Genomic DNA, 27,524 nt, shown 5'->3' on the forward strand with positions numbered 1-27,524 from the left:
ACAATCACAATCACACAATCACAATGACACAATCACAATCACACAATCACAATCACACAATCACAATCACACAATCACAATCACACAATCACAAAGTCACACAATCACACAATCACAATCACGCAATCGCACAATCACGATCACACAATCACGATCACACAATCACGGTCAGACAATGACGGTCACACAATCACACAATCACACAATCACACAATCACACAATCACACAAACACACAGTCACTCAATCACACAATAACACACTCACACAATCACACAGTCACAATCACACAGTCACAATCATACAATCACGGTCACACAATAACGGTCACTCAGTCACACATTCACACAATCACACAATCACACAATCACGATCACACTCACGGTCACACAATCACGATCACACAATCACGATCACACAATCACGATCACACAATTACGATCACACAATCACGGTCACACAATCACAGTCACACAATCACACAATCGCACAATCACACGATCACACTATCACACAATCACACAACCACACAATCACACAATCACACAATCACACAATCACACAATCACACAATCACACAATCACACAATCACACAATCACACAGTCACACAATCACACAATCACACTATCACACAATCACACAATCACACAATCACACAATCACACAATCACACATTCACGCAATCACACAATCACACAATCACACAATCACACAATCACACAACCACACAATCACACAATCACACAATCACACACTCACGCAATCATACAGTCACAAACACACAATCACAATCACACAATCACAATCACACAATCACAATCACACAATCACAATTACACAATCACAGTCACATAATCACAATCACACAATCACAATCACACAATCACAATCACACAATCACAATCACACAATCACAATCACACAATCACAATCACACAATCACAATCACACAATCACAATCACACAATCACACAATCAAACAATCACACAATCACACAATCTCACAATCACACAATCACACAATCACACAATCACACAATCACGCAATCTCAATTACACAATCACAATTACACAATCACACAATCACACAATCACACAATCACACAATCACACAATCACACAATCACACAATCACACAATCACAATTACAAAATCACAATCACACAATCACAATCACACAATCACAATCACACAATCACAATCACACAATCACAATCACACAATCACACAATCACAATCACACAATCACACAATCACCTAACCACACAATCACACAATCACACAACCACACAATCACACAATCACACAATCACAATCACACAATCACAATTACACAATCACAATTACACAATCACACCGTCACACAATCACACAATCACAATCACGCAATCACACAATAACGATTACACAATCACGATCACACAATCACAATCACACAATCACAGAGTCACACAATCACAACGTCACACAATCACACCATCACAATCACGCAATCACACAATCACGATCACACAATCGAGGTCACACAATCACGGTCACACAATGACGGTCACACAATCACACAATCACACAATCACACATACACACAATCACACAATCACTGAATCACAGAATAACACACTCACACAATCACACAGTCACAATCACACAGTCACAATCACACAATCACGGTCACAGAATCACGGTCACACAATAACGGTCACTCAATCACATATTTACACAATCACACAATCACACAATCGCACAATCACGATCACACAATCACGGTCACACAATCACGATCACACAATCACGATCACACAATCACAATAACACAATTACGATCACACAATCACGGTCACACATTCACACAATCACACAATCGCACAATCACACAATCACACAATCACACAATCACACAATCACACAATCACAAATTCACACAATCACACATTCACACAATCACACAATCACACAATCACACAATCAGACAATCACACAATCACACAATCACACAATCACACAATCACACAATCACACAATCACACAATCACACAGTCACACAATCACACAATCACACAACCACACAATCACACAATCACACAATCACACAATCACACAATCACACAATCACACAATCACACTATCACACAATCACACAATCACACAATCACACAATCACACAATCACACAATCACACAATCACACAGTCACACAATCACACAATCACACAATCACACAATCACACAATCACACAATCACACAATCACACAATCACACAATCACACAATCACACAATCACACAATCACACAATCACACAATCACACAATCACACAATCACACACTCACACAATCACACAGTCACAAACACACAATCACAATCACACAATCACACAGTCACAAACACACAATCACAATCACACAATCACAATCACACAATCACAATCACAATCACACAATCACAATCACACAATCACAATCACACAATCACAATCACACAATCACAATCACACAATCACAATCACACAATCACAATCACACAATCACAATCACACAATCACAATCACACAATCACAATCACACAATCACACAATCACACAATCTCACAATCACACAATCACACAATCACACAATCACACAATCACACAATCACACAATCACAAGTACACAATCACAATTACACAATCACACAATCACACAATCACTCAATCACACAATCACACACTCACACAATCACACAATCACAATCACACAATGACAATCTCACAATCACAATCACAGAATCACAATCACACAATCACAATCACACAATCACACAATCTCACAATCATACAATCACACAATCACACAACCACACAATCACACAATCACACAATCACACACTCACACAATCACACAGTCACAAACACACAATCACAATCACACAATCACAATCACACAATCACACAATCACAATCACTCAATCGCACAATCACGATCACACAATCACGATCACACAATCACACAATCACAATCACTCAATCGCACAATCACGATCACACAATCACGATCACACAATCACGGTCACACAATGACGGTCCCACAATCACACAATCACACAATCACACAATCACACAAACACACAATCACACAATCACTCAATCACACAATAACACACTCACACAATCACACAGTCACAATCACACAGTCACAATCATACAATCACGGTCACACAATCACGGTCACACAATCACGGTCACACAATCACGGTCACACAATAACGGTCACACAATCTCACAATCACACAGTCACACAGTCACACAATCACACAATCACACAATCACACAATCACACAATCACACAATCACACAATCACAAAATCACACAACCACACAATCCCACAATCACACAATCACACAATCACAATTACACAATCACACAATCACACAATCACACAGTCACACAATCACACAATCACACAATCACACAATCACACAATCACACAATCACACAATCACACAATCACACAATCACACAATCACACAATCACACAATCACACAATCACACAATCACACAATCACACAATCACACAATCACACAACCACACAATCACACAATCACACAATCACACACTCACACAATCACACAGTCACAAACACACAATCACAATCACACAATCACAATCACACAATCACAATCACACAATCACAATTACACAATCACACAATCACACAATCTCAATTACACAATCACAATTACACATTCACACAATCACACAATCACACAATCACACAATCACACAATCACACAATCACACAATCACACACTCACACAATCACACAATCACAATCACACAATCACAATTACACAATCACACAATCACACAATCACGCAATCACACAATCACGCAATCATACAATCACACAAGCACACAATCACAATCACGCAATCACACAATCACGATCACACAATTACGAACACAATCACGGTCACACAATCACAGTCACACAATCACACAATCACACACTCACACAATCACACAATCACAATCACACAATGACAATCACACAATCACAATCACACAATCACAATCACACAATCACAATCACACAATCACACAATCACACAGTCACACAATCACACAATCACAATCACGCAATCACACAATCACGACTACACAATCACGATCACACAATCACAATCACACAATCACACAGTCACACAATCACAAAGTCACACAATCACACAATCACAATCACGCAATCACACAATCACGATCACACAATCACGGTCACACAATCACGGTCACACAATGACGGTCACACAATCACACAATCACACAATCACACAATCACACAAACACACAATCACACAATCGCACAATCACACAATCACACAATCACACAATCACACAATCACACAATCACACAATCACAAATTCACACTATCACACAATCACACAATCACACAATCACACAATCACACAATCACACAATCACACAATCACACAATCACACAATCACACAATCACACTATCACACAATCACACAATCACACAATCACACAATCACACAATCACAATTACACAATCACACAATCACACAATCACACAATCACACAGTCACACAATCACACAATCACACAATCACACAATCACACAATCACACAATCACACAATCACACAATCACACAATCACACAATCACACACTCACACAATCACACAGTCACAAACACACAATCACAATCACACAATCACAATCACACAATCACAATCACACAATCACAATCACACAACCACAATCACACAATCACAATCACACAATCACAAAGTCACACAATCACACAATCACAATCACGCAATCACACAATCACGATCACACAATCACGGTCACACAATCACGGTCACACAATGACGGTCACACAATCACACAATCACACAATCACACAATCACACAATCACACAAACACACAATCACACAATCACTCAATCACACAATAACCCACTCACACAATCACACAGTCACAATCACACAGTCACAATCATACAATCACGGCCACACAATCACGGTCACACAATAACGGTCACTCAGTCACACATTCACACAATCACACAATCACACAATCACGATCACACAATCACGGTCACACAATCACGATCACACAATCACGATCACACAATCACGATCACACAATCACGATCACACAATTACGGTCACACAATCACGGTCACACAATGACGGTCACACAATCACACAATCACACAATCACACAATCACACAATCACACAATCACACAATCACACAATCACACAATCACACTATCACACAATCACACAATCACACAATCACACAATCACACAATCACAATTACACAATCACACAATCACACAATCACACAATCACACAGTCACACAATCACACAATCACACAATCACACAATCACACAATCACACAATCACACAATCACACAATCACACAATCACACAATCACACACTCACGCAATCACACAGTCACAAACACACAATCACAATCACACAATCACAATCAAACAATCACAATTACACAATCACAGTCACATAATCACAATCACACAATCACAATCACACAATCACAATCACACAATCACAATCACACAATCACAATCACACAATCACACAATCACACAATCACACAAACTCACAATCATACAATCACACAATCACACAACCACACAATCACACAATCACACAATCACACACTCACACAATCACACAGTCACAAACACACAATCACAATCACACAATCACAATCACACAATCACAATCACACAATCACAATCACACAATCACAATTACACAATCACAGTCACATAATCACAATCACACAATCACAATCACACAATCACAATCACACAATCACAATCACACAATCACAATCACACAATCACAATCACACAATCACAATCACACAATCACAATCACACAATCACAATCACACAATCACAATCACACAATCACAATCACACAATCACACAATCACAATCACTCAATCGCACAATCACGATCACACAATCACGATCACACAATCACGGTCACACAATGACGGTCTCACAATCACACAATCACACAATCACACAATCACACAAACACACAATCACACAATCACTCAATCACACAATAACACACTCACACAATCACACAGTCACAATCACACAGTCACAATCATACAATCACGGTCACACAATCACGGTCACACAATCACGGTCACACAATAACGGTCACACAATCACACAATCACACAGTCACACAGTCACACAATCACACAATCACACAATCACACAATCACACAATCACACAATCACACAATCACACAATCACACAATCACACAATCACACAATCACACAATCACACAATCACACAACCACACAATCACACAATCACACAATCACACAATCACACAATCACACAATCACACAATCACACAATCACACAATGACACAATCACACAATCACACAATCACACAATCACACAATCACACAATCATACAATCACACAATCACACAACCACACAATCACACAATCACACAATCACACACTCACACAATCACACAGTCACAGACACACAATCACAATCACACAGTCACAATCACACAATCACAATCACACAATCACAATCACACAATCACAAAGTCACACAATCACAAAGTCACACAATCACAAAGTCACACAATCACAATTACACAATCACAGTCACATAATCACAATCACACAATCACAATCACACAATCACAATCACACAATCACAATCACACAATCACAATCACACAATCACAATCACACAATCACAATCACACAATCACAATCACACAATCACAATCACACAATCACAATCACACAATCACAATCACACAATCACAATCACACAATCACAATCACACAATCACAATCACACAATCACACAATCACAATCACTCAATCGCACAATCACGATCACACAATCACGATCACACAATCACGGTCACACAATGACGGTCTCACAATCACACAATCACACAATCACACAATCACACAAACACACAATCACACAATCACTCAATCACACAATAACACACTCACACAATCACACAGTCACAATCACACAGTCACAATCATACAATCACGGTCACACAATCACGGTCACACAATCACGGTCACACAATAACGGTCACACAATCACACAATCACACAGTCACACAGTCACACAATCACACAATCACACAATCACACAATCACACAATCACACAATCACACAATCACACAATCACACAATCACACAATCACACAATCACACAATCACACAATCACACAATCACACAATCACACAATCACACAATCACACAACCACACAATCACACAATCACACAATCACACAATCACACAATCACACAATCACACAATCACACAATCACACAATGACACAATCACACAATCACACAATCACACAATCACACAATCACACAATCACACAATCACACAATCACACAATCACACAATCACACAATCACACAACCACACAATCACACAATCACACAATCACACAATCACACAATCACACAATCACACAATCACACAATCACACAATGACACAATCACACAATCACACAATCACACAATCACACAATCACACAATCATACAATCACACAATCACACAACCACACAATCACACAATCACACAATCACACACTCACACAATCACACAGTCACAGACACACAATCACAATCACACAATCACAATCACACAATCACAATCACACAATCACAATCACACAATCACAATCACACAATCACAAAGTCACACAATCACAAAGTCACACAATCACAAAGTCACACAATCACACAATCACAATCACGCAATCACACAATCACGATCACACAATCACGGTCACACAATCACGGTCACACAATCACACAATCACACAATCACACAATCACACAATCACACAGTCACAATCACACAGTCACAATCATACAATCACGGTCACACAATCACGGTCACACAATCACGGTCACACAATAACGGTCACACAATCACACAATCACACAGTCACACAGTCACACAATCACACAATCACACAATCACACAATCACACAATCACACAATCACACAATCACACAATCACACAATCACACAATCACACAATCACACAATCACACAATCACACAACCACACAATCACACAATCACACAATCACACAATCACACAATCACACAATCACACAATGACACAATCACACAATCACACAATCACACAATCACACAATCACACAATCATACAATCACACAATCACACAACCACACAATCACACAATCACACAATCACACACTCACACAATCACACAGTCACAGACACACAATCACAATCACACAATCACAATCACACAATCACAATCACACAATCACAATCACACAATCACAAAGTCACACAATCACAAAGTCACACAATCACACAATCACAATCACGCAATCACACAATCACGATCACACAATCACGGTCACACAATCACGGTCACACAATGACGGTCACACAATCACACAATCACACAATCACACAATCACACAATCACACAAACACACAATCACACAATCACTCAATCACACAATAACCCACTCACACAATCACACAGTCACAATCACACAGTCACAATCATACAATCACGGTCACACAATCACGGTCACACAATAACGGTCACTCAGTCACACATTCACACAATCACACAATCACACAATCACGATCACACAATCACGGTCACACAATCACGATCACACAATCACGATCACACAATCACGGTCACACAATCACAATCACACAATCACAATTACACAATCACACAATCACACAATCTCAATTACACAATCACAATTACACATTCACACAATCACACAATCACACAATCACACAATCACACAATCACACAATCACACAATCACACAATCACACAATCACAATCACACAATCACAATCACACAATCACAATTACACAATCACAATCACACAATCACAATCACACAATCACAATTACACAATGACAGTCACATAATCACAATCACACAATCACAATCACACAATCACAATCACACAATCACAATCACACAATCACAATCACACAATCACAATCACACAATCACACAATCACACAATCACACAATCTCACAATCATACAATCACACAATCACACAATCACACAATCACACAATCACACAATCACACAATCACACAACCACACAATCACACAATCACACAATCACACAATCACACAATCACACAATCACACAATCACACAATCACACAATGACACAATCACACAATCACACAATCACATAATCACACAATCACACAATCATACAATCACACAATCACACAACCACACAATCACACAATCACACAATCACACACTCACACAATCACACAGTCACAAACACACAATCACAATCACACAATCACAATCACACAATCACAATCACACAATCACAATCACACAATCACAATCACACAATCACAAAGTCACACAATCACACAATCACAATCACGCAATCACACAATCACGATCACACAATCACGGTCACACAATCACGGTCACACAATGACGGTCACACTATCACACAATCACACAATCACACAATCACACAATCACACAATCACACAATCACACAATCACACAATCACACAATCACACAATCACACAATCACACAATCACACAATCACACAATCACACAATCACACAACCACACAATCACACAATCACACAATCACACAATCACACAATCACACAATCACACAATCACACAATCACACAATCACACAATGACACAATCACACAATCACACAATCACACAATCACACAATCACACAATCATACAATCACACAATCACACAACCACACAATCACACAATCACACAATCACACACTCACACAATCACACAGTCACAGACACACAATCACAATCACACAATCACAATCACACAATCACAATCACACAATCACAATCACACAATCACAATCACACAATCACAAAGTCACACAATCACAAAGTCACACAATCACAATTACACAATCACAGTCACATAATCACAATCACACAATCACAATCACACAATCACAATCACACAATCACAATCACACAATCACAATCACACAATCACAATCACACAATCACAATCACACAATCACAATCACACAATCACAATCACACAATCACAATCACACAATCACAATCACACAATCACAATCACACAATCACACAATCACAATCACTCAATCGCACAATCACGATCACACAATCACGATCACACAATCACGGTCACACAATGACGGTCTCACAATCACACAATCACACAATCACACAATCACACAAACACACAATCACACAATCACTCAATCACACAATAACACACTCACACAATCACACAGTCACAATCACACAGTCACAATCATACAATCACGGTCACACAATCACGGTCACACAATCACGGTCACACAATCACGGTCACACAATAACGGTCACACAATCACACAATCACACAGTCACACAGTCACACAATCACACAATCACACAATCACACAATCACACAATCACACAATCACACAATCACACAATCACACAATCACACAATCACACAATCACACAATCACACAATCACACAATCACACAATCACACAATCACACAATCACACAACCACACAATCACACAATCACACAATCACACAATCACACAATCACACAATCACACAATCACACAATCACACAATCACACAATCACACAATGACACAATCACACAATCACACAATCACACAATCACACAATCACACAATCATACAATCACACAATCACACAACCACACAATCACACAATCACACAATCACACACTCACACAATCACACAGTCACAGACACACAATCACAATCACACAATCACAATCACACAATCACAATCACACAATCACAATCACACAATCACAATCACACAATCACAATCACACAATCACAAAGTCACACAATCACAAAGTCACACAATCACAAAGTCACACAATCACAAAGTCACACAATCACAAAGTCACACAATCACACAATCACAATCACGCAATCACACAATCACGATCACACAATCACGGTCACACAATCACGGTCACACAATGACGGTCACACAATCACACAATCACACAATCACACAATCACACAATCACACAATCACACAGTCACAATCACACAGTCACAATCATACAATCACGGTCACACAATCACGGTCACACAATCACGGTCACACAATAACGGTCACACAATCACACAATCACACAGTCACACAGTCACACAATCACACAATCACACAATCACACAATCACACAATCACACAATCACACAATCACACAATCACACAATCACACAATCACACAATCACACAATCACACAATCACACAACCACACAATCACACAATCACACAATCACACAATCACACAATCACACAATCACACAATCACACAATCACACAATGACACAATCACACAATCACACAATCACACAATCACACAATCACACAATCATACAATCACACAATCACACAACCACACAATCACACAATCACACAATCACACACTCACACAATCACACAGTCACAGACACACAATCACAATCACACAATCACAATCACACAATCACAATCACACAATCACAATCACACAATCACAATCACACAATCACAAAGTCACACAATCACAAAGTCACACAATCACACAATCACAATCACGCAATCACACAATCACGATCACACAATCACGGTCACACAATCACGGTCACACAATGACGGTCACACAATCACACAATCACACAATCACACAATCACACAATCACACAAACACACAATCACACAATCACTCAATCACACAATAACCCACTCACACAATCACACAGTCACAATCACACAGTCACAATCATACAATCACGGTCACACAATCACGGTCACACAATAACGGTCACTTAGTCACACATTCACACAATCACACAATCACACAATCACGATCACACAATCACGGTCACACAATCACGATCACACAATCACGATCACACAATCACGGTCACACAATCACAGTCACACAATCACACAATCGCACAATCACACAATCACGCAATCACACAATCACACAATCACACAATCACACAATCACACAATCACAAATTCACACTATCACACAATCACACAATCACACAATCACACAATCACACAATCACACAATCACACTATCACACAATCACACAATCACACAATCACAATTACACAATCACACAATCACACAATCACACAATCACACAATCACACAATCACACAATCACACAATCACACAATCACACAATCACACAATCACACAATCACACAATCACACAATCACACAATCACACAATCACACAATCACACAATCACACAATCACACAATCACACAATCACACAATCACAAAATCACACAACCACACAATCCCACAATCACACAATCACACAATCACAATTACACAATCACACAATCACACAATCACACAGTCACACAATCACACAATCACACAATCACACAATCACACAATCACACAATCACACAATCACACAATCACACAATCACACAATCACACAATCACACAATCACACAATCACACAATCACACAATCACACAATCACACAATCACACAACCACACAATCACACAATCACACAATCACACACTCACACAATCACACAGTCACAAACACACAATCACAATCACACAATCACAATCACACAATCACAATCACACAATCACAATTACACAATCACACAATCACACAATCTCAATTACACAATCACAATTACACATTCACACAATCACACAATCACACAATCACACAATCACACAATCACAATCACACAATCACAATCACACAATCACAATTACACAATCACAATCACACAATCACAATCACACAATCACAATTACACAATGACAGTCACATAATCACAATCACACAATCACAATCACACAATCACAATCACACAATCACAATCACACAATCACAATCACACAATCACAATCACACAATCACAATCACACAATCACAATCACACAATCACAACCACACAATCACACAATCACACAATCACACAATCTCACAATCATACAATCACACAATCACACAATCACACAATCACACAATCACACAATCACACAATCACACAACCACACAATCACACAATCACACAATCACACAATCACACAATCACACAATCACACAATCACACAATCACACAATGACACAATCACACAATCACACAATCACATAATCACACAATCACACAATCATACAATCACACAATCACACAACCACACAATCACACAATCACACAATCACACACTCACACAATCACACAGTCACAAACACACAATCACAATCACACAATCACAATCACACAATCACAATCACACAATCACAATCACACAATCACAAAGTCACACAATCACACAATCACAATCACGCAATCACACAATCACGATCACACAATCACGGTCACACAATCACGGTCACACAATGACGGTCACACAATCACACAATCACACAATCACACAATCACACAATCACACAAACACACAATCACACAATCACTCAATCACACAATAACCCACTCACACAATCACACAGTCACAATCACTCAGTCACAATCATACAATCACGGTCACACAATCACGGTCACACAATAACGGTCACTCAGTCACACATTCACACAATCACACAATCACACAATCACGATCACACAATCACGGTCACACAATCACGATCACACAATCACGATCACACAATCACGATCACACAATCACGATCACACAATTACGATCACACAATCACGGTCACACAATCACAGTCACACAATCACACAATCGCACAATCACACAATCACGCAATCACACAATCACACAATCACACAATCACACAATCACACAATCACAAATTCACACTATCACACAATCACACAATCACACAATCACACAATCACACAATCACACAATCACACTATCACACAATCACACAATCACACAATCACACAATCACACAATCACACAATCACACAATCACACACTCACACAATCACACAATCACAATCACACAATGACAATCACACAATCACAATCACACAATCACAATCACACAATCACAATCACAAAATCACACAATCACACAGTCACACAATCACACAATCACAATCACGCAATCACACAATCACGACTACACAATCACGATCACACAATCACAATCACACAATCACACAGTCACACAATCACAAAGTCACACAATCACACAATCACAATCACGCAATCACACAATCACGATCACACAATCACGGTCACACAATCACGGTCACACAATGACGGTCACACAATCACACAATCACACAATCACACAATCACACAAACACACAATCACACAATCGCACAATCACACAATCACACAATCACACAATCACACAATCACACAATCACACAATCACACAATCACAAATTCACACTATCACACAATCACACAATCACACAATCACACAATCACACAATCACACAATCACACAATCACACAATCACACAATCACACAATCACAAATTCACACTATCACGCAATCACACAATCACGATCACACAATCACGGTCACACAATCACGGTCACACAATGACGGTCACACAATCACACAATCACACAATCACACAATCACACAATCACACAAACACACAATCACACAATCACTCAATCACACAATAACCCACTCACACAATCACACAGTCACAATCACACAGTCACAATCATACAATCACGGTCACACAATCACGGTCACACAATAACGGTCACTCAGTCACACATTCACACAATCACACAATCACACAATCACGATCACACAATCACGGTCACACAATCACGATCACACAATCACGATCACACAATCACGATCACACAATCACGATCACACAATTACGATCACACAATCACGGTCACACAATCACAGTCACACAATCACACAATCGCACAATCACACAATCACGCAATCACACAATCACACAATCACACAATCACACAATCACACAATCACAAATTCACACTATCACACAATCACACAATCACACAATCACACAATCACACAATCACACAATCACACTATCACACAATCACACAATCACACAATCACACAATCACACAATCACACAATCACACAATCACACAATCACACACTCACACAATCACACAATCACAATCACACAATGACAATCACACAATCACAATCACACAATCACAATCACACAATCACAATCACACAATCACATAATCACACAGTCACACAATCACACAATCACAATCACGCAATCACACAATCACGACTACATAATCACGATCACACAATCACAATCACACAATCACACAGTCACACAATCACAAAGTCACACAATCACACAATCACAATCACGCAATCACACAATCACGATCACACAATCACGGTCACACAATCACGGTCACACAATGACGGTCACACAATCACACAATCACACAATCACACAATCACACAAACACACAATCACACAATCGCACAATCACACAATCACACAATCACACAATCACACAATCACACAATCACACAATCACACAATCACAAATTCACACTATCACACAATCACACAATCACACAATCACACAATCACACAATCACACAATCACACAATCACACAATCACACAATCACACTATCACACAATCACACAATCACACAATCACACAATCACACAATCACAATTACACAATCACACAATCACACAATCACACAATCACACAGTCACACAATCACACAATCACACAATCACACAATCACACAATCACACAATCACACAATCACACAATCACACAATCACACAATCACACACTCACACAATCACACAGTCACAAACACACAATCACAATCACACAATCACAATCACACAATCACAATCACACAATCACAATCACACAATCACAAAGTCACACAATCACACAATCACAATCACGCAATCACACAATCACGATCACACAATCACGGTCACACAATCACGGTCACACAATGACGGTCACACAATCACACAATCACACAATCACACAATCACACAATCACACAAACACACAATCACACAATCACTCAATCACACAATAACCCACTCACACAATCACACAGTCACAATCACACAGTCACAATCATACAATCACGGTCACACAATCACGGTCACACAATAACGGTCACTCAGTCACACATTCACACAATCACACAATCACACAATCACGATCACACAATCACGGTCACACAATCACGATCACACAATCACGATCACACAATCACGATCACACAATCACGATCACACAATTACGGTCACACAATCACGGTCACACAATGACGGTCACACAATCACACAATCACACAATCACACAATCACACAATCACACAATCACAATTACACAATCACACAATCACACAATCACACAATCACACAGTCACACAATCACACAATCACACAATCACACAATCACACAATCACACAATCACACAATCACACAATCACACAATCACACAATCACACAATCACACACTCACGCAATCACACAGTCACAAACACACAATCACAATCACACAATCACAATCAAACAATCACAATTACACAATCACAGTCACATAATCACAATCACACAATCACAATCACACAATCACAATCACACAATCACAATCACACAATCACAATCACACAATCACACAATCACACAATCACACAATCTCACAATCATACAATCACACAATCACACAACCACACAATCACACAATCACACAATCACACACTCACACAATCACACAGTCACAAACACACAATCACAATCACACAATCACAATCACACAATCACAATCACACAATCACAATCACACAATCACAATTACACAATCACAGTCACATAATCACAATCACACAATCACAATCATACAATCACAATCACAAAATCACACAATCACACAGTCACACAATCACACAATCACAATCACGCAATCACACAATCACGACTACACAATCACGATCACACAATCACAATCACACAATCACACAGTCACACAATCACAAAGTCACACAATCACACAATCACAATCACGCAATCACACAATCACGATCACACAATCACGGTCACACAATCACGGTCACACAATGACGGTCACACAATCACACAATCACACAATCACACAATCACACAAACACACAATCACACAATCGCACAATCACACAATCACACAATCACACAATCACACAATCACACAATCACACAATCACACAATCACAAATTCACACTATCACACAATCACACAATCACACAATCACACAATCACACAATCACACAATCACACAATCACACAATCACACAATCACACTATCACACAATCACACAATCACACAATCACACAATCACACAATCACAATTACACAATCACACAATCACACAATCACACAATCACACAGTCACACAATCACACAATCACACAATCACACAATCACACAATCACACAATCACACAATCACACAATCACACAATCACACACTCACACAATCACACAGTCACAAACACACAATCACAATCACACAATCACAATCACACAATCACAATCACACAATCACAATCACACAATCACACAATCACACAATCACACAATCACACAATCACACAATGACACAATCACACAATCACACAATCACATAATCACACAATCACACAATCATACAATCACACAATCACACAACCACACAGTCACACAATCACACAATCACACACTCACACAATCACACAGTCACAAACACACAATCACAATCACACAATCACAATCACACAATCACAATCACACAATCACAATCACACAATCACAAAGTCACACAATCACACAATCACAATCACGCAATCACACAATCACGATCACACAATCACGGTCACACAATCACGGTCACACAATGACGGTCACACAATCACACAATCACACAATCACACAATCACACAATCACACAAACACACAATCACACAATCACTCAATCACACAATAACCCACTCACACAATCACACAGTCACAATCACACAGTCACAATCATACAATCACGGTCACACAATCACGGTCACACAATAACGGTCACTCAGTCACACATTCACACAATCACACAATCACACAATCACGATCACACAATCACGGTCACACAATCACGATCACACAATCACGATCACACAATCACGATCACACAATCACGATCACACAATTACGATCACACAATCACGGTCACACAATCACAGTCACACAATCACACAATCGCACAATCACACAATCACGCAATCACACAATCACACAATCACACAATCACACAATCACACAATCACAAATTCACACTATCACACAATCACACAATCACACAATCACACAATCACACAATCACACAATCACACTATCACACAATCACACAATCACACAATCACACAATCACACAATCACACAATCACACAATCACACAATCACACACTCACACAATCACACAATCACAATCACACAATGACAATCACACAATCACAATCACACAATCACAATCACACAATCACAATCACACAATCACATAATCACACAGTCACACAATCACACAATCACAATCACGCAATCACACAATCACGACTACATAATCACGATCACACAATCACAATCACACAATCACACAGTCACACAATCACAAAGTCACACAATCACACAATCACAATCACGCAATCACACAATCACGATCACACAATCACGGTCACACAATCACGGTCACACAATGACGGTCACACAATCACACAATCACACAATCACACAATCACACAAACACACAATCACACAATCGCACAATCACACAATCACACAATCACACAATCACACAATCACACAATCACACAATCACACAATCACAAATTCACACTATCACACAATCACACAATCACACAATCACACAATCACACAATCACACAATCACACAATCACACAATCACACAATCACACTATCACACAATCACACAATCACACAATCACACAATCACACAATCACAATTACACAATCACACAATCACACAATCACACAATCACACAGTCACACAATCACACAATCACACAATCACACAATCACACAATCACACAATCACACAATCACACAATCACACAATCACACAATCACACAATCACACACTCACACAATCACACAGTCACAAACACACAATCACAATCACACAATCACAATCACACAATCACAATCACACAATCACAATCACACAATCACAAAGTCACACAATCACACAATCACAATCACGCAATCACACAATCACGATCACACAATCACGGTCACACAATCACGGTCACACAATGACGGTCACACAATCACACAATCACACAATCACACAATCACACAATCACACAAACACACAATCACACAATCACTCAATCACACAATAACCCACTCACACAATCACACAGTCACAATCACACAGTCACAATCATACAATCACGGTCACACAATCACGGTCACACAATAACGGTCACTCAGTCACACATTCACACAATCACACAATCACACAATCACGATCACACAATCACGGTCACACAATCACGATCACACAATCACGATCACACAATCACGATCACACAATCACGATCACACAATTACGGTCACACAATCACGGTCACACAATGACGGTCACACAATCACACAATCACACAATCACACAATCACACAATCACACAATCACAATTACACAATCACACAATCACACAATCACACAATCACACAGTCACACAATCACACAATCACACAATCACACAATCACACAATCACACAATCACACAATCACACAATCACACAATCACACAATCACACAATCACACACTCACGCAATCACACAGTCACAAACACACAATCACAATCACACAATCACAATCAAACAATCACAATTACACAATCACAGTCACATAATCACAATCACACAATCACAATCACACAATCACAATCACACAATCACAATCACACAATCACAATCACACAATCACACAATCACACAATCACACAATCTCACAATCATACAATCACACAATCACACAACCACACAATCACACAATCACACAATCACACACTCACACAATCACACAGTCACAAACACACAATCACAATCACACAATCACAATCACACAATCACAATCACACAATCACAATCACACAATCACAATTACACAATCACAGTCACATAATCACAATCACACAATCACAATCATACAATCACAATCACACAATCACAATCACACAATCACAATCACACAATCACAATCACACAATCACAATCACACAATCACAATCACACAATCACACAATCACAATCACTCAATCGCACAATCACGATCACACAATCACGATCACACAATCACGGTCACACAATGACGGTCTCACAATCACACAATCACACAATCACACAATCACACAAACACACAATCACACAATCACTCAATCACACAATAACACACTCACACAATCACACAGTCACAATCACACAGTCACAATCATACAATCACGGTCACACAATCACGGTCACACAATCACGGTCACACAATAACGGTCACACAATCACACAATCACACAGTCACACAGTCACACAATCACACAATCACACAATCACACAATCACACAATCACACAATCACACAATCACACAATCACACAATCACACAATCACACAATCACACAATCACACAACCACACAATCACACAATCACACAATCACACAATCACACAATCACACAATCACACAATCACACAATCACACAATGACACAATCACACAATCACACAATCACACAATCACACAATCACACAATCATACAATCACACAATCACACAACCACACAATCACACAATCACACAATCACACACTCACACAATCACACAGTCACAGACACACAATCACAATCACACAATCACAATCACACAATCACAATCACACAATCACAATCACACAATCACAAAGTCACACAATCACAAAGTCACACAATCACACAATCACAATCACGCAATCACACAATCACGGTCACACAATCACGGTCACACAATCACGGTCACACAATGACGGTCACACAATCACACAATCACACAATCACACAATCACACAATCACACAAACACACAATCACACAATCACTCAATCACACAATAACCCACTCACACAATCACACAGTCACAATCACACAGTCACAATCATACAATCACGGTCACACAATCACGGTCACACAATAACGGTCACTCAGTCACACATTCACACAATCACACAATCACACAATCACGATCACACAATCACGGTCACACAATCACGATCACACAATCACGATCACACAATCACGGTCACACAATCACAGTCACACAATCACACAATCGCACAATCACACAATCACGCAATCACACAATCACACAATCACACAATCACACAATCACACAATCACAAATTCACACTATCACACAATCACACAATCACACAATCACACAATCACACAATCACACAATCACACTATCACACAATCACACAATCACACAATCACAATTACACAATCACACAATCACACAATCACACAATCACACAATCACACAATCACACAATCACACAATCACACAATCACACAATCACACAATCACACAATCACACAATCACACAATCACACAATCACACAATCACACAATCACACAATCACAAAATCACACAACCACACAATCCCACAATCACACAATCACACAATCACAATTACACAATCACACAATCACACAATCACACAGTCACACAATCACACAATCACACAATCACACAATCACACAATGACACAATCACACAATCACACAATCACACAATCACACAATCACACAATCACACAATCACACAATCACACAATCACACAATCACACAATCACACAATCACACAATCACACAACCACACAATCACACAATCACACAATCACACACTCACACAATCACACAGTCACAAACACACAATCACAATCACACAATCACAATCACACAATCACAATCACACAATCACAATTACACAATCACACAATCACACAATCTCAATTACACAATCACAATTACACATTCACACAATCACACAATCACACAATCACACAATCACACAATCACACAATCACAATCACACAATCACAATCACACAATCACAATTACACAATCACAATCACACAATCACAATCACACAATCACAATTACACAATGACAGTCACATAATCACAATCACACAATCACAATCACACAATCACAATCACACAATCACAATCACACAATCACAATCACACAATCACAATCACACAATCACACAATCACACAATCACACAATCTCACAATCATACAATCACACAATCACACAATCACACAATCACACAATCACACAATCACACAATCACACAACCACACAATCACACAATCACACAATCACACAATCACACAATCACACAATCACACAATCACACAATCACACAATCACACAATCACACAATGACACAATCACACAATCACACAATCACATAATCACACAATCACACAATCATACAATCACACAATCACACAACCACACAATCACACAATCACACACTCACACAATCACACAGTCACAAACACACAATCACAATCACACAATCACAATCACACAATCACAATCACACAATCACAATCACACAATCACAATCACACAATCACAAAGTCACACAATCACACAATCACAATCACGCAATCACACAATCACGATCACACAATCACGGTCACACAATCACGGTCACACAATGACGGTCACACAATCACACAATCACACAATCACACAATCACACAATCACACAAACACACAATCACACAACCACTCAATCACACAATAACCCACTCACACAATCACACAGTCACAATCACACAGTCACAATCATACAATCACGGTCACACAATCACGGTCACACAATAACGGTCACACAATCACGATCACACAATCACGATCACACAATCACGATCACACAATTACGATCACACAATCACGGTCACACAATCACAGTCACACAATCACACAATCGCACAATCACACAATCACGCAATCACACAATCACACAATCACACAATCACACAATCACACAATCACAAATTCACACTATCACACAATCACACAATCACACAATCACACAATCACACAATCACACAATCACACTATCACACAATCACACAATCACACAATCACACAATCACACAATCACACAATCACACAATCACACAATCACACAATCACACAATCACACAATCACACAATCACACAATCACACAATCACACAATCACACAATCACACAATCACACAATCACACAATCACACAATCACACAATCACACAATCACACAATCACACAATCACACAATCACAAAATCACACAACCACACAATCCCACAATCACACAATCACACAATCACAATTACACAATCACACAATCACACAATCACACAGTCACACAATCACACAATCACACAATCACACAATCACACAATCACACAATCACACAATCACACAATCACACAATCACACAATCACACAATCACACAATCACACAATCACACAATCACACAATCACACAATCACACAATCACACAACCACACAATCACACAATCACACAATCACACACTCACACAATCACACAGTCACAAACACACAATCACAATCACACAATCACAATCACACAATCACAATCACACAATCACAATTACACAATCACACAATCACACAATCTCAATTACACAATCACAATTACACATTCACACAATCACACAATCACACAATCACACAATCACACAATCACACAATCACACACTCACACAATCACACAATCACAATCACACAATCACAATTACACAATCACACAATCACACAATCACGCAATCACACAATCACGCAATCATACAATCACACACGCACACAATCACAATCACGCAATCACACAATCACGATCACACAATTACGAACACAATCACGGTCACACAATCACAGTCACACAATCACACAATCACACACTCACACAATCACACAATCACAATCACACAATGACAATCACACAATCACAATCACACAATCACAATCACACAATCACAATCACACAATCACACAATCACACAGTCACACAATCACACAATCACAATCACGCAATCACACAATCACGATCACACAATCACGGTCACACAATCACGGTCACACAATGACGGTCACACAATCACACAATCACACAATCACACAATCACACAAACACACAATCACACAATCACTCAATGACACAATAACACACTCACACAATCACACAGTCACAATCCCACAGTCACAATCATACAATCACGGTCACACAATCACGGACACACAATAACGGTCGCTCAGTCACACATTCACACAATCACACCATCACACAATCACGATCACACAATCACGGTCACACAATCACGATCACACAATCACGATCACACAATCACGATCACACAATTACGATCACACAATCACGGTCACACAATCACAGTCACACAATCACACAATCGCACAATCACACAATCACACAATCACACAATCACACAATCACACAATCACACAATCACACAATCACACAATCACAAATTCACACTATCACACAATCACACAATCACACAATCACACAATCACACAATCACACAATCACACAATCACACAATCACACAATCACACAATCACACAATCACACTATCACACAATCACACAATCACACAATCACACAATCACACAATCACAATTACACAATCACACAATCACACAATCACACAATCACACAGTCACACAATCACACAATCACACAATCACACAATCACACAATCACACAATCACACAATCACACAATCACACAATCACACAATCACACACTCACGCAATCACACAGTCACAAACACACAATCACAATCACACAATCACAATCACACAATCACAATCACACAATCACAATTACACAATGACAGTCACATAATCACAATCACACAATCACAATCACACAATCACAATCACACAATCACAATCACACAATCCCAATCACACAATCACAATCACACAATCACACAATCACACAATCACACAATCACACAATCTCACAATCATACAATCACACAATCACACAATCACACAACCACACAATCACACAATCACACACTCACACAATCACACAGTCACAAACACACAATCACAATCACACAATCACAATCACACAATCACAATCACACAATCACAATCTCACAATCACAATTACACGATCACAGTCACATAATCACAATCACACAATCACAATCACACAATCACAATCACACAATCACAATCACACAATCACAATCACACAATCACAATCACACAATCACAATCACACAATCACAAAGTCACACAATCACAAAGTCACACAATCACAAAGTCACACAATCACACAATCACAATCACGCAATCGCACAATCACGATCACACAATCACGATCACACAATCACGGTCACACAATGACGGTCACACAATCACAAAGTCACACAATCACACAGTCACAATCACGCAATCACACAATCACGATCACACAATCACGGTCACACAATCACGGTCACACAATCACGGTCACACAATCACACAATCACACAATCACACAATCACACAAACACACAATCACACAATCACTCAATCACACAATAACACACTCACACAATCACACAGTCACAATCACACAGTCACAAGCATACAATCACGGTCACACAATCACGGTCACACAATAACGGTCACTCAGTCACACATTCACACAATCACACAATCACACAATCACGATCACACAATCACGGTCACACAACCACGATCACACAATCACGATCACACAATCGCGATCACACAATTACGATCACACAATCACGGTCACACAATCACAGTCACACAATCACACAATCGCAGAATCACACAATCACACAATCACACAATCACACAATCACACAGTCACAAATTCACACTATCACACAATCACCCAATCACACAATCACACAATCACACAATCGCACAATCACACAATCACACAATCACACAATCACACTATCACACAATCACACAATCACACAATCACACAATCACACAATCACAATTACACAATCACACAATCACACAATCACACAATCACACAGTCACACAGTCACACAATCACACAATCACACAATCACACAATCACACAATCACACAATCACACAATCACACAATCACACAATCACACAATCACACAATCACACAATCACACAATCACACAACCACACAACCACACAATCACACAATCACACAATCACACAATCACACAATCACACAATCACACAATCACACAATCACACAATCACACAATGACACAATCACACAATCACACAATCACACAATCACACAATCACACAATCACACAATCACACAATCATACAATCACACAATCACACAACCACACAATCACACAATCACACAATCACACACTCACACAATCACACAGTCACAAACACACAATCACAATCACACAATCACAATCACACAATCACAATCACACAATCACAATCACACAATCACAATCACACAATCACAATCACACAATCACAAAGTCACACAATCACACAATCACGCAATCACACAATCACGATCACACAATCACGGTCACACAGTCACGGTCACACAATGACGGTCACACAATCACACAATCACACAATCACACAATCACATAATCTCACAAACACACAATCACACAATCACTCAATCACACAATAACACACTCACACAATCACACAGTCACAATCACACAGTCACAATCATACAATCACGGTCACACAATCACGGTCACACAATAACGGTCACTCAGTCACACATTCACACAATCACACAATCACACAATCACGATCACACAATCACGGTCACACAATCACGATCACACAATCACGATCACACAATCACGATCACACAATTACGATCACACAATCACGGTCACACAATCACAGTCACACAATCACACAATCGCACAATCACACAATCACGCAATCACACAATCACACAATCACACAATCACACAATCACAAATTCACACTATCACACAATCACACAATCACACAATCACACAATCACACAATCACACAATCACACAATCACACAATCACACAATCACACAATCACACAATCACACAATCACACAATCACACAATCACACAATCACACAATCACACAATCACACAATCACACAATCACAAAATCACACAACCACACAATCACACAATCACACAATCACACAATCACACAATCACAATTACACAATCACACAATCACACAATCACACAGTCACACAATCACACAATCACACAATCACACAATCACACAATCACACAATCACACAATCACACAATCACACAATCACACAATCACACAATCACACAATCACACAATCACACAATC

Source organism: Megachile rotundata, chromosome 2 (genome assembly GCF_050947335.1).
Source record: "Megachile rotundata isolate GNS110a chromosome 2, iyMegRotu1, whole genome shotgun sequence".
Classification (NCBI taxonomy): Eukaryota; Metazoa; Arthropoda; class Insecta; order Hymenoptera; family Megachilidae; genus Megachile; species Megachile rotundata.